The sequence below is a fragment of the Pinus tabuliformis genome, chromosome 3_1 (genome assembly GCF_031772625.1).
Source record: "Pinus tabuliformis cultivar Carrire ecotype Pingquan chromosome 3_1, CPIR1, whole genome shotgun sequence".
Taxonomy (NCBI): domain Eukaryota; kingdom Viridiplantae; phylum Streptophyta; class Pinopsida; order Pinales; family Pinaceae; genus Pinus; species Pinus tabuliformis.
In genome coordinates, this window is record NC_142301.1 from 50,369,513 (window position 1) to 50,385,168 (window position 15,656).

The 15,656-nt window shown below is 37.3% G+C and overlaps 1 pseudogene across 1 annotated transcript in view; it reads left to right on the forward strand.

The window, feature by feature from the left end:
* The first annotated feature begins 761 nt into the window (after positions 1-761).
* Positions 762-15,656, forward strand: part of LOC149185712 (uncharacterized) — a 63,705-nt pseudogene continuing 48,810 nt past the window's right edge. Inside the window, exons 1-2 of the transcript XR_016256069.1 lie at positions 762-829; positions 945-1,067. The product of XR_016256069.1 is annotated as an uncharacterized LOC149185712 (transcript). The remainder of the gene's footprint in view (positions 830-944; positions 1,068-15,656) is intronic.

Sequence of the window (15,656 nt, forward strand, 5' to 3'; positions counted from 1 at the left end):
CAACTAACTATCAAAACGAATTCAATTAACAAAATAAAATATAACAAAGTGAAAAATCAAATACATTGTGTCATCAAATTTATTTATTTATTAATTATAATTGTAATATTTGAAATTGTAAAAATTTTAATTGCAGTGAACATAAAAACCACAAACGAGAAACAAGAAACCAGAGAGCATAATCAAATCAATCTCAACCATGGAAAGCGAACGAACATAAACATAGAGTCCTTCTTATTTGAGATGCTTTTTAAAATTCTTTAAACATATAGATTTCAACTTTTTAAATTAATTTCGTGAGTCCAATCCACGTTGTACCTATAAAGGCCTTTTGACCGGCGAATCAAGCTCGGTTTCCCGTGGGCCGTTGTAATCAGATGTTGGGGACTTCCAACCTTTTGGTCAAGGCGGCGGCTGCTGCTGCTACCTGGAAGCCAATCAAACGAAAACTCAATTCAATTTGAATTCAAAGAACCCAAAACAACCATGATTAACGGCACATTTCCCACGTTCTCACCAACAACCATGTTTGAAACTACTTTCTCCATGTTTGAAACTACTTGCCGGAGTATCAAACACTAAACCCATCTCTTAAATCCCAAGTCGTCACCACCTTCCTACCCTTATCCATTCCAATTTTTCTTTTACCGATTTGAATTTCTACCACAACCAGATCTAGAAGCTTGCTTTTCCTAGAGTTGTTAGTTCTCGAGATGATGGACTTCATTTTCTACTTGGACAGCCAGTGCCAGCGAGAAATAATGAGAAGCATAGTTATAACTTTAGGCTGGACTTATATTGCGCTGTGGTCGTTGGCTCAGCACGCACCGTAAATTTCTTTCCCCCTATTCTCATGAGCTTTTTCTTTTTTGTCATGAATATCGTTTGAATTTAACCATTAAGGATATTACGTTTTATATATAAATTATGGTGTTCATTTTCAGAGATTTAGAATGCAAGGACGGATGGTTTAACCCAGAAGTGGAAACTGGATCCTCGAGGGCCGAAAGTGTAGGTCAAACCCTTTTCAATTTATACAAGCTTTGTCGATTTGCTGTGGATACTGGGTAAGTTTATCCCATACTCAGAATACCCATCTATAGTACAGATTTAAAAAGTTGCAATCTATTAGAATAGATCAATGTTAAATTCGGATTTTTTAAAGAATATACAGGGATACAAAGCAGAGGCATCCTCTTATAGTATATATTACATGCTTGCTTATTTCTTCTATTACGGACTGTGGACAACTTTGTCTCTGTCCGTGCAGTAACATTTCAAAATGTCTATTCACTTGCCCATCATTAGCGGCGTTATGTGTCCAGAGATTTTGATTAACAAAACAAAATTGAGTTGTGGAATGGCAAAACCTGTACTTTCTGGACCTGTATCCATGGAGCATTATCCAGGTTTTCTTGAGTAACCCACAATTTGTAACACCAATCTTTACTGAAACAATTTATAATTGAATATTTTCTTTATTTTCATTTATTTTCATAGAGATGCCGTTAGTATTTTTTTCATTTCATTTATGATTAATCCATTTGATTTAGTAAATAACTTTATTTAGATGCTTTAAAGAAGTTATTTATGATAATTTTGATATATTAAATATACATATAATTTTTCATATAATATTTGAAAAATGGTTTTATAATCTATTCATGATGTTTTTAAAATTTATAATTGAATATTTTCTTTATTTTCCTAGAGATGCCGTTAGTATTTTTTTCATTTCATTTATAATTAATTCATTCGATTTAGTTTATAACTTTATTTAGATGCTTTAAAGAAGTTATTTATGATCATTTTGATAAATTAAATATACATATAATTTTTCATATAATATTTGAAAAATGGTTTTATACTCTATTCATGATGTTTTAAAGAGTTTGTTGCGTTTATATATATATATATAAAGATTATATTATATTATATTATATTATATTATATTATATTATAGTTAAAAGAAAGAAATGTTTAGATGTTTCATATTAGGTTGATGAAGTCTTTAAAAAAAATTATTCTTTAATATTTTAACTCATTCTTGAGATGTTATAATATATTTAGTATTATAGTAACATTTTTCTTCGACGTCCAATGATTTAGCCAAAGCTTGAAATCTTTATGTCAAACTCACTTTAGATACATGTGGTTTTGTGTTATGACACAAACATCTAAATAGCTTGAAATAAAAGAAGTATATCTACATTCTAAGAATTATATTGAACTCTTTGAGTAGGAAGCCTTTTTTATAATAAAAAGAATTTACGAGATAAAATGATTCTAGAACTAGATCTTATTAGTACATATATTGTGATTTTTTCTTCCTTATCAATATCTAGTAAAATAGTTTGAACTTGGATCTTGTCACACATTATCTTCTTTAAGCAAGAAACATGGAAGCGCGATGTACATGTAAAGATGAGTGCAACTCCAATTTGCAAGTCACAATTTCACTCTTCTGCGACACATTATTGGTACCATAATACTTGAATGCTAACTTAGTATTTTTTTTATTGATTAACATATATCTATTTATATGGTTGTCATTTCAAAAATGTCCAATGCCCTACTTCATATTCTTTTTCACTTTGATATTGATATGCTTGTTGTTTCATCCTATTTTGTGTTGTAATCAAGTTTTCTTTTAATAGTTTGAGAACCTCATGTTGGTTCTCTAACTAGTAATACATTACTTGAGCATTCATTTCCCAATGGAAGATTCTATCCATAAAATGCCATAAATGTTGATATTTTTATGAAGTATGTAAGGATGTGTTGTAACACCATTTTTCCAAGGACAACAACTTGACTCATTATGTATTTTTATTATATGCAAAGTAATGAAGATAGCATTCTAGAAATTTCTTAACAAACTCAAATTCTCCATCAAATTGAGGATGGTAATAGGAGTTGCAAACCAATTGAGTACTAAAAAAAGAAAATAATTTGTCCAAAAAGTACCAATGAAAAATATATCTGTATTGCTTACAATACTCATGGGGAATAAATGTAGTTGTTGAACTATTTCCGTGAATGTTGTAGCTATCATACTTGCTTTAAAAGGACGAGAAAGAGAGTAAAAATGTTTTTTTTGTGAGTCAATCTAGTACTACCACTACCATCATGACATTCTTTCCTTTGAAATTTAGTAGATGTCTAATAAAATTGATGCAAGAGCATCTGGTTAACAGGGCGGAGATAGAAAGAAGGTTGGCATGATTTCTGAGAAGGACAGAGAACACAGCTCGCAGAACGGACAGCATGTCTGTTTCGTCTTTATTTTTAATTATTTTTATTATTTGTTGTTTTTGGTTTCTGTTTAAAAATGCCTAGAATACTGTAATGGGTTCTAATTAGGAATAGTAATATTAGTTAGAATCATTAGTTGATGAACAGTTATATTCTATTGTAAAAACAAACAAAGGGAAACAAGCTAGCCATGGATAAATGTCAAATATGAAATAACTGATGTAACTGATAATTGAACAACTGACAGCAGTTATCTAACTGCTTGAGAACAATGATACAAAAACGAGGGAAAGCAAGCCCATAGGGGTTCGGGAGTGAAAAGTGAAAAGAAAGAATAGAAATAAAGATATACATCTTATTTTCAGTGCACAAACAACTCTTACGTGTGTCCTCAAAAAGAAATAGAGATTGTACAATTCCATGCTGTGCTTACATTTTATTTTTCTTTCATGTACAAAACCTATTACATGTTCTTGACAGACTTCGAACCAGCAGAAGGACAAATGACCAAACGAGATGTGACACCAACCAGCACCGGTCACGAGTTACAACGCCCAGACAAATACATTTACAAGGTATGCAAACGAAACTGAAAGGCGATACAAGTTTTCTTTCCACATATAATTAACAGTTCATCTCAGCATAAATACAAATATTAACAGTCCATCTCAGCATACAAATTAGTGTTCAACGCAGCCTCAAACCCTACCCAGTTCACAAGCCTAGGGTTTGATAGGGTCATGAACAAAAGTCGCGGCGAGAACTACTCACTATAGTAGCCAACAACCAAACTAACGAACCAAACAAGAATCCATTACAGACAAGAAAGAAAACAATTCTACCCGGAAGATATCCAGAATGGCCGGAAGCCCAATGCATTCGACCCAGCGAACGGCTCCACCTGCATAGGGACGAAAGGAGGAAGGGTTAGTTACCAACCCTTGAAGAAAAGCGAGAAACAGAGAAATTGAAAGGGAAAATGCTGAGAGAATGAACAAGAAATCATACCTGAAGGTGAGCCGCAACTGCAAAGCAAAACCCTCAAATGGACGAACCCTGCTCACAGAGGAGCCGAGCTATTAGAGTCTAAATAAGCAGCGGAAAAGAAGTCTGGCAGGGAACGAGAGCTTACCAGTTGAATTAGCAGAGAGCCGAACAGGGCAAGCCGCGAAACCCATCGAACTTGGAGGCTGACGAACCGAGAATGTAACCAGAATGCCATTAACTTATAATGTTCAAATAACCATGGACTCTTTAGGGAAACGAACATACAATACCGTGACAAACATCGACACCAGTGGAAAACGCCAAATGACAGAGGAACAAACAGATAAACAATACAATAGCCGAACTTACCAAAGCGACACCAGACCGTCGAGGCATACAAGCCGGACCTGGAGCAACAGAACCACAACCAAACATTTGCTACACAGTTAACCGAGCAGGCAGGAACCGCATTGTGTTTTCACCACAGACAATACAACAAATGCAAAGGAAAAAATCACAGAGACAGCAGAGCTAAACTACCAAGTAACAATAATAACCCAAAGGGCGCGAACAGGGTAAAACCGAAGCCGAGAACTTTCCAGGATCCCGAGGAGGGACAGTTGTCCACCAATAAGACCACCACAGTACATGCCGTAACCCAAGTTGATTATAAATCAAACTAAAATTTATTACCAAATCACTTGTATACTGTCCGATTCATAGGAGCGTTACACATCCACTTGGGAGTGGCGAGACCACGTGGGTTGGCCCCATCAAGTGGTATCAGAGCAGCATTTTGAGGAAGTAGAGGAAGATGGAAGTACAAAGACGAGGACGTGGAAGAGGTGCACGTAGAGGAGCAGATGAAGGATTGAGAGAACAACTGAGAATCCTTACAGCTCGCTTGGAAGCAGTAGAGGCGGGTAGGCGACGAGACCCGGAACTTGGGGATGACAGTGAAGACGAGGCAGCAACTGTTACAGATGGGTCAGAGGAAGAAGCCCCAGAGTTGAGGCTGTTGCGATCAGTTCTGTTAGCCAGCAGCAAGCCCAAACCGGAGATCCCTAACTATGATGGTAGTCTGTCCGCGGATGTCTTGCTGGATTGGGTGAGTGAATTAGACAAATATTTTGAAAATGAGGAGATCAGTGAGGACAAAAGAGTTAGATTTGCTGTGACCAAGTTAAAAGGACACGCTGCCCTATGGTGGGATAGTTTCCAAGCGGACAGAAGGCGAATGAACAAACTGCCGATAAGAAAATGGCCAAGGATGGTGGCAAAACTGAAGGGTAGATTTTTTCCTAAAGACTACAAGGTTGAACTTTATCGGTGGGTACAGAATCTAAGGCAGAAAGGTATGACTGTACAAGAATACACAGAAGAGTTTTATCGTGTAAATTTACGTGCTGGTTATACAGAGGATACTCCTGAAAAAACAGCAAGGTACGTGAATGGCTTAAGAATGGAAATATTGGATGAGATCAGCATTCTCTCTCCCCGAAGTATTGAAGAAGCCTTTCAAAGTGCTGTAATGGCGGAGGAAAAAATCAACAGGAGACAGAACAACAGGAGAGGGAGAGGAAATGGCAAAGGACGAGGACAGTCCTATGGCAGACGGAGAACTGCCGCAAACAACGAGGAAGGCAACAGTTCCAGAGCTTCAGGGACAACAGAGAAAGGAGAAAGCACCAGAGGAGGTCGGCCATATCAGCGGGGACGAGGAAATGGCCACGGAAGAGGGACTAATGTCCAGTGCTACAGGTGCCATAAGTGGGGGCACAGATCCTTCGAATGCCCAGAAGCTGAGCATGCGGGCCAGAAGGGAACACTTGTTGCATAGCCTAAGGAAGCTGAAGCACAACCCCGGGAGGTAGAAAATATGGCAGAAACAGGGGAAGCTTTAATTTTAAATAAAGTACTGTTGAAACCAGCCAAGGAGGTGGCTGAACAGACCCAGTGAAAGGCACTGTTCCGAACAGTTTGCAAATCACTTGGGAAGTGCTGTAAATTAATAATAGACAGCGGAAGTACAGACAATTTGGTTGCCACTGAAATGGTGGAAAAGCTGGGACTGAAGCGACTTAAACACCCCACACCTTACAGGGTGTCGTGGCTACATAAAGGCCACCAGTTATTAGTTGATGAACAGTGTGAAGTTGAATTTCGCATTGACAAATATCATGACACGGTGGTCTGTGATATCATGCCAATGGACGTGTGCCATATACTACTGGGGAGACCGTGGCAGTATGATCGTAATGTGACACACGATGGGAAGACAAATTGTTATAAATTTGTGAAAGATGGGATCAAACATACACTTGTACCCATCAGGGAAGAGGATGCAGTGGAACCGAGTGGAACAAAGGCACTATTAATTGGAGGAAAATAGTTTGTGAAGCAGATTGAGGAAAATGAGGTCAATTATGCAATTGTGAGGAGGACGAGACCGACGTTGCTGAACACAGGAAAATCAGAACTACCTATAGAAATTCAGGAGCTGTTGAAAGAATTCCAAGACATTGTGGTTGATGATTTACCTGACAAATTGCCTCCCAAGAGGAGTATCAACCATCACATTGACTTTATACCGGGAGCAAGCTTGCCAAACAAGGCAGCGTACAGGATGAGTCCGAAAGACAATGAAGAAATTCGCAAACAAGTGCAGGAGTTGCTGGATAAGGGACTGATCAGAGAAATTTTGAGCCCCTGTGCAGTACCAACAGTACTTGCACCTAAGAAGGGTGGAGAATGGCGAATGTGTACAGATTCGTGGGCTACTAACAAAATCATGATTCGATACAGATTTCCCTTACCCAGGATGGACGACATGATGGACTGTCTTAGTGGGGCAGCTTATTTTACAAAAATAGATCTGAAGAGTGGTTATCATCAGATCAGGATTAGGGAAGGAGATGAGTGGAAGACAGCATTTAAAACCAATGAGGGACTGTACGAATGGCTGGTCATGCCATTTGGATTAAGCAACGCTCCTAGTACTTTCATGAGATTGATGAACGAGATGTTAAAGGAATTTATTGGCAAGTTCATGATAGTTTATCTTGATGATATCTTGATTTTCAGTAGAACGAAGGGAGAACATCTTCAACATGTTCGAAGGGTGTTAGAGAAGTTACAGCAGAACAAACTTCTGATAAACTTGAAGAAATGCACTTTCCTGCAGAAGGAGCTGGTCTATTTGGGATTTGTGGTTGCAGAAAATGAACTGAAAATGGACCCAGAAAAGATTGCAACAATTATAAATTGGCCATCACCAAAAAGCTTATTTGAGGTACGTAGTTTTCATGGACTGGCAAGTTTTTATCGGAAATTTATTAAAAATTTCAGTGAAATCTGCGCACCAATGTTAGAGACCATCAAAAAGGCAAGTCAACCTTTTTGTTGGACCAAGGCGGCAGAAGACAGTTTTCAGCTTTTGAAGCGGAAGATCACAGAGAGGCCAATCTTGAGACTGCCCGATTTTAATAAACTTTTCCAGGTTCGATGTGACACAAGTGGAACAGCTATTGGCGCTGTGCTCAGTCAAGAAGACAGACCAGTGACATTTTTTAGTGAAAAACTAAATGAGAGTCGGCAGAAATATTCCTCATACGACAAGGAATTTTATGCAGTGGTCCAAGCTTTAAAACATTGGAGACACTACCTACTGGGCAATGAATTCGTTTTTTTTCTGATAATTCGGCATTACAATATGTAATGCAGCAGCACAAGTTAAACCATAAGCACGCCAAGTGGGTAGAATATTTGCAGAGTTTTACTTTTGTGTTAAAACACATAAGTGGGCAAGCCAACAAAGTGGCAGATGCTTTGAGCAGGAGAGCCTTGCTCCTACAGGAAAGCAGCATACAGGTGATGGGATTCGAACATTTGAAAGATTTGTATCAGACAGACACAGATTTCAAGGAAGCTTTTGAAGCCTGCCAAAATCTCGTATTGAGAAACACAAGCCCATGGTTAGACTATAATTTACAGGAAGGATTATTGTTCCGAGGTGGGCAGTTATGTATCCCGGACTGTTCAATGAGGGAGAATATAGTACGAGAGAAGCATAGTGGTGGATTAGCGGGACATTTCGGAATCAACAAAACTTTGGAGCAACTCGGACATTTTTATTATTGGCCTAAAATGAGCAGGGATGTACAAAGATTGGTAAACAGGTGTAAAGTCTGCCAACTGTCAAAGGGACACAGTCAGAATACTGGACTTTACACACCACTACCCGTTCCAAGCAGGCCATGGGATTCGGTCAGCATTGACTTTGTTCTCGGATTGCCTAGAACATAGTGGGGGTATGATTCGGTAATGGTGGTGGTAGATAGATTTTCAAAAATGGCTCATTTTATTCCTTGCCAGAAAACTAGTGACGCCACGTACGTGGCACACCTGTTTTTCACGGAAGTTGGTAGATTACATGGCCTACCCAAAACTATCATTTCAGACAGGGACGTAAAGTTCACAGGACACTTTTGGCACACCATGTGGAAAAAGTTGGGCATGCAATTGAATTTCAGCTCTGCGTATCATCCGCAGACTGATGGACAAATGGAGGTGGTGAACAGGAGCTTGGGGAATTTATTACGGAGTTTGACTGGAGAAAATTCATGATTATGGGATCGAGCTCTTGCCCAGGCAGAATTCGCTTATAACGATTCACCCAATCGTAGTACCAGACTTAGCCCATTTCAGATTTTGTATGGCATGCATCCTCGAGGAATACATGAACTGCGAGATTTGGGAAAGCTGGAATGGAGAAGTGCGGATGGGGAAGATTTTGCAGAAGCAATGAGCGAGCTTCATGAAAAAGTCAAACTAAGGTTGCAGGACAGCGTACAGGAATACAAGCAGCAAGCAGACTCAAAACGACGAGAGGTGCATTTTAATGTTGGATATGAGGTCCTTGCGCATCTGCACCGGGAACGGTTTCCTAAAGGCACATATAATAAGTTAAAATATAAGAAAATTGGTCCATGCAAGATCCTATGGAAATTTTCAACCAACGCTTACGAGATTCAGCTGCCACCGGACATAGGCATATCACCTATTTTTAATGTGGCAGATCTGTTCCCATATAATGCCCAAGCAGAGGACACCCAATTAGAAAGCAGTTCTTGGAAGAAACGGTACAGCCAGAACGGGACACCCAATTAGAAAGTAGTTCTTGGAAGAAACAGTTACCTTCGGCCCGGACCCATGAGATTGAAGGGATCCTCAACACCCAGGTAGCCAAGAAGACGCGCAGGAAGGAATATCTATGTTACCTCGTCAAGTGGAGAGACCGTCCGATGGAGGACAGCTCGTGGCTCGACACGGCACAGATTCAGAAGGCTGGCTATTCGGTGGAGGAACTCATGGAACGGAGCCATGAAATTTCTTTTACCCCGGAAGCCTGATGCAGGAGCATCTGGTTAACAGGGCGGAGATAGAAAGAAGGTTGGCATGGTTTCTGAGAAGGACAGAGAACACAGCTCGCAGAACGGATAGCATGTCTGTTTCGTCTTTATTTTTAATTATTTTAATTATTTGTTGTTGTTGGTTTCTGTTTAAAAATGCCTAGAATACTGTAATGGTTTCTAATTAGGAACAGTAATATTAGTTAGAATCATTAGTTGATGAACAGTTATATACTATTGTAAAAACAAACAAAGGGAAACAAGCTAGCCATGGATAAATGTCAAATATGAAATAACTGATGTAACTGATAATTGAACAACTGACAGCAGTTATCTAACTGCTTGAGAACAATGATACAAAAACGAGGGAAAGCAAGCCCATAGGGGTTCGGGAGTGAAAAGTGAAAAGAAAGAACAGAAATAAAGATATACATCTTGTTTTTCAGTGCACAAACAACTCTTACGTGCGTCCTCAAAAAGAAATAGAGACTGTACAATTCCATGCTGTGCCTACATTTTATTTTTCTTTCATGTACAAAACCTATTACATGTTCTTGACAGACTTCGAACCAGCAAAAGGACAAACGACCAAACGAGAGGTGACACCAACCAGCACTGGTCACGAGTTACAGCGCCCAGACAAATACATTTACAAGGTATGCAAACGAAACTGAAAGGCGATACAAGTTTTCTTTCCACATATAATTAACAGTTCATCTCAGCATAAATACAAATATTAACAGTCCATCTCAGCATATAAATTAGTGTTCAACGCAGCTTCAAACCCTACCCAGTTCACAAGCCTAGTGTTTGACAGGGTCATGAACAAAAGCCGCGGCGAGAACTACTCACTATAGTAGCTGTAAAGACCATAACTGAAATAAGGTGATAAGCAGAACAGAAATACAGTAACTGTAAGGAGTTTCGAACACCTACCTGAACTGCTGCCTGCTCCGATGTAGTTGATGACGCCGCGGTTATTCTGATCCAATTACCGGGAAACCAATTCCTCCCAGCCAATCCAGTAAGCTTCTCACCGAAGCTCACTGCCCCCGTGCCCAGAACCTCAGATCAATGTAAAGCTCCCTCTGGTTTGAACTCCTGATTTCCTGGTTCTCCTACCCTCCACTCTCCGTTTTTCCCCTCCTCTTCTCAGCCCTATCTCGGTGATTTTATAGTCAGGGCTAAGCGGTGGCCGCCCTGTACACCAACGACTCCACCGCTTACTCTCGCGGTGACAGCTTCCTCCAGCTGTGAGTCATCCTCCCGTACAGACGTTTCTGCTTTGCTTAAGGTTTAGTTCTTTTTATGCGATGGTTTATATATATAAGATTGAAGGTATTATAACGTTTGATCATCATATATATATTAACACTATTATGTTATATGACATACTTTATATTACTTGATTATATTGATATGTACCTTATATATATATACTTTGTTTTATTTATATATATATATTTTTTTCTAATATATAAAGTTTATTTATGTTTGTTTTAATATAACTTTAAAACTTTAGATTAATTAATTAATTATTCATACAATACTAAATCTTTATTCTATTTTATAATTATCATTTTTATTGCTTTATTATTATATTTTAGTATTATTATTTTTTATACAGGGGCACATAATATGTGCAATTAAAGATGGGTCGTTACGGTAGCCAACAACCAAACTAATGAACCAAACAAGAATCCATTACAGACAAGAAAGGAAACAATTCTACCCAGAAGATATCCAGAATAGCCAGAAGCCCAATGCATTCGACCCAGTGAACGACTCCACCTACATAGGGACGAAGGGAGGAAGGGTTAGTTACCAACCCTTGAAGAAAAGCGAGAAACAGAGAAATTGAAAGGGAAAATGCCGAGAGAATGAACAAGAAATCATACCTGAAGGTGAGCCGCAACTGCAAAGCAAAACCCTCAAACGGACGAACCCTGCTCACAGAGGAGCCGAGCTATTAGAGTCTAAATAAGCAGCGGAAAAGAAGTCTGGCAGGAAACGAGAGCTTACCAGTTGAATTAGCAGAGAGCCGAATAGGCCAAGCCGTGAAACCCATCGAACTTGGAGGCTGACGAACCGAGAATGTAACCAGAATGCCATTAACTTATAATGCTCAAATAACCATGGACTCTTGAGGGAAACGAACAGACAATACCGTGACAAACATCGACGCCAGTGGAAAATGCCAAACGACAGAGGAACAAATAGATAAACAATAAAGTAGCCGAACTTACCAAAGCAACCGTCGAGGCATACAAGCCGGACCTAGAGCAACAGAACCGCAACCAAACGTTTGCCACACAGTTAACCGAGCAGGCAGGAACCGCATTGTGTTTTCACCACAGACAATACAACAAATGCAAAGGAAAAAATCGCAGAGACAGTAGAGCTAAACTACCAAGTAACAATAATAACCCAAAGGGCGCGAACAGGGTAAAACCAAAGCCGAAAACTTTCCAGGATCCCGAGGAGGGAAAATTGTCCACCGATAAGACCACCACAGTACATGCCGTAACCCAAGTTGATTATAAATCAAACTAAAATTTATTACCAAATCACTTGTATACTGTCTGATTCATAGGAGCGTTACACATCTGCTTGGGAGTGGCGGAACCACGTGGGCTGGCCCCATCAAAAATCCATTGAGACCTCTTCCCAATATTGAATTAGTATGGATAATGGTTGTAAGAGACTTGAGGTCTTGATTATTTCTCCTTTATTCTATTAATAGACCTCACATTCAACCACAGATTTTGAACATCAATTTTAAAAGCTTGCCATAAAAAAAATATTCTTGCTCCCATGTTGGGTTTTCAAGAACCCTAAAATTCCCTATTATATGAGAAGTGTGAAATTCCAAAAGGACATTCAATTTCAGTTGAACATATGTGTGCGTGTGTGTGTGTGTGTGATTCTTATACCATAGTAAATCATTTTTCGGACATATTCATCTAATGCATTTGGTTTTTTTCTTGTTTGTTGAATGATGTTGCATACCTTATAATCTTACTTCCATTCTACTATCACTTTTTCCACCAAATTAGATTGTGGAATCAAAATAGCACATAGCAAGATCTTTGTGTATTCCTCCTCCTTGAAGGTGCACTAATCACCATATTTTGTTATCCTTTATTATAGATAATTTCAAAATTATAAACTAACATTCTTCTAATCATTTTTTGTTGTTCTTATGAAGATAAACATTGTTCCAAGAAGCACTCCAAACTGCATGATATAACTTTGAGTGTGATGGGAATACCATTTAACTATACATATAAGAATACAACTAACCTAATAATTATCATTTTGTAAAGGGACTAGAGCATGCTTTCATAAAACAAATTATCTTATTTTTTAGGAGATGTGTTTCATCTCTTTTCTCTTATGTATATCTCTCTCTTTCAAGTGAAGGGATCATAAAAATATTTATGATACTTAACTTATAAAGATAAAACAATTTGACAGGAAAAAAATTGGATTAATCCAATTTTAATCTCTCTTGAAGGAACAAGTGATTGATGAGATATTCTTGGAAAAACATCACCACTTATATCTGATCAACTTGTATTCTAGGATGATTAAGTAAGGTACTCATTTTATGATAATTTCTAACATATTTATATTTTCATGCCTTTATTTGGCACTTGGAATTCATTGGGGAGGATGAACTCAGTGGGAAACAATAATCCAAGTCTACAAATACAAACTTTGGTGGGACATATACATATGATTTCTCATAAATCATGTAGAATAATTAATCAAATTTGAAAGAAGGCACAATTTAAATCATTGGAAATTATCTATAGGGATCTCCATGGGATTTTGACTTAGTAGGACTACCTTTGTGTCACCCTAACATCTATTGATCATCCCATATTTTTTATAAGAAATTTTTCTTCTTAGAGGAGAGAAAAATATTTATTGCAGATTCAATATGAAGATCAGATTATATCTATGAAAGAAGGGCATTCTTCCAAAATAAATTATTGATCTGGTCTAATTCATATAATTTGACACCAATTTTTAGCCATCTATCACCAATTAGGTTGGGGGATTGGATCAAGTTTGATCCTGGTAGCTAGACATTTTCTATTCCTCATTCCCATAATCTAGAAAGGATATTTTATCATAGCCATTCTAACCATAAACTAGAAAATAATGGAAGAAATAGGTTGAAATATAGCTCTTAGATGTTTAAAGTTGGTTCTACACATATAACCAATACTTGGAAAAACGAATGTAATACCTAAATCATGATGAGTGATGTCAATCATCCTATAAAATTTGAGTTTGTGGATGAAATCCTCCAGGAAGAGTTAGGATAACAATTGGAGTAAGTATATTTTTATGTATCTATCTCTTGAAATAATAAGACATGTCATTTTTTTATCATTTGGATCAATAATAACTTTTTTTTCTTTTATTGGGCTCAAACAGTGTCATGTATATATCAATTATTTTTCTTGTAATGGAAGATAGAGTGGAACAATAGGAACTAATAATGTCTATGATTACTTATCATTGGTCATTTAACTATTCTAGTAAAATGATCTATCTCCAAGAAATTTTTGGAATCAATTTGGATCAATTCTTTGTTGATTATTTGATCTAAATATGATCAATTACTTCATACTTATTTCAACAATCAAAGTTCTAAATACCAACAATTAAAAAGTGTTACAAATTGGGTGTGATCCCAAACACAATAGTACTTTTAATTTTATAGTATTTTTAAAACCCATGACTATAGATTCTTTCCAAGCCAAGGATTATCATTATGAGATAAATGTCACCTATGGTTGGTCATAATATATGCATGCAAAATTGTCAAAGGATCAAGATAAAATCTTAGTAATTCAGGAAAGGAACGATGGAAACAATAGTTTCTTTGAAATAGCCAATCAAAACTAAGGAATTTGATTCCACAATAGATGAAAAAAAGATCCATTGCAGTGGGAAGACCTGGGCATTTAGATAGAATCTATGGAATAATGGAACTTGTGACTACACAATATCATATAAGAATCTTAATCGTCCATTAAATAGGATGGCCTAAGCGAATATTGGTTGAAGTACCCACTTATTACAATGAATAAAAATCCCTTCCCAACCTACACAAACCTAGTATCTCAAAGAAATAAACAATGAGCACAAGATATGCCTTTAGAAACCCTTGTAGGAGAAAACCTAGATAAAAGGTGAGGCCAATCTATTCTCTTTTTCTTGGAATGGAAATAATGCAAGTAGAAAAGAGAAGGAACTCTATATGGAATTACTTGAGGCATGTAGCCTACGATAGACACCAAACCCAATTGTTTGGTTTCCTCTACTATGGAACAAGATACAATCAATATGAATGGAACATATTTTCGTCCTAGTGGTTCGGTTATAACACAACCCAATAACTAGTTAGGGTTCAATTTGAATCCTTCAAATCTTAAATAAAGTTACAAATTTGATCATTATAGAGTCTTGTTCACAGTATTCATGTGGCTAGCCCCTTTTACATGAGTAACCAGGGCTGACATGGTCTCCTCTTGAACCATGGTGGTCAAATAAGAATTTCAATTTCTAGGCGGAATAACTTTTGCATGCAAATTATGTTTGATGTCTTTCTTGCACGGTTGGAAAAATATTTGAGTGTAAAGCAACACAAAGAGGTCCCATGAGTGAGATGTTATGAATATAAATATATAAAATAATATAATTAAATAAGTCATAATTAAATAATAATTAGTATTATGAAATGACATGTCTAAAAAAGATATGATTATTCATAAATGGGAAACCCACTTAGGAATAGGGGCTTCATTGTATTACATCATATCATTGTTCCACACATTTATTCAATATAATACATTTTATAATAAATGGATTACTTTGTATTTAGTTCTTTTGGTTATTCTATTCATGGTCGAGGGTTGGTGGTCATAATTGGTATTAAAGTCTCATTTTTGTCTGAATTTTGGCGACATTCTTATTAAAGCCATT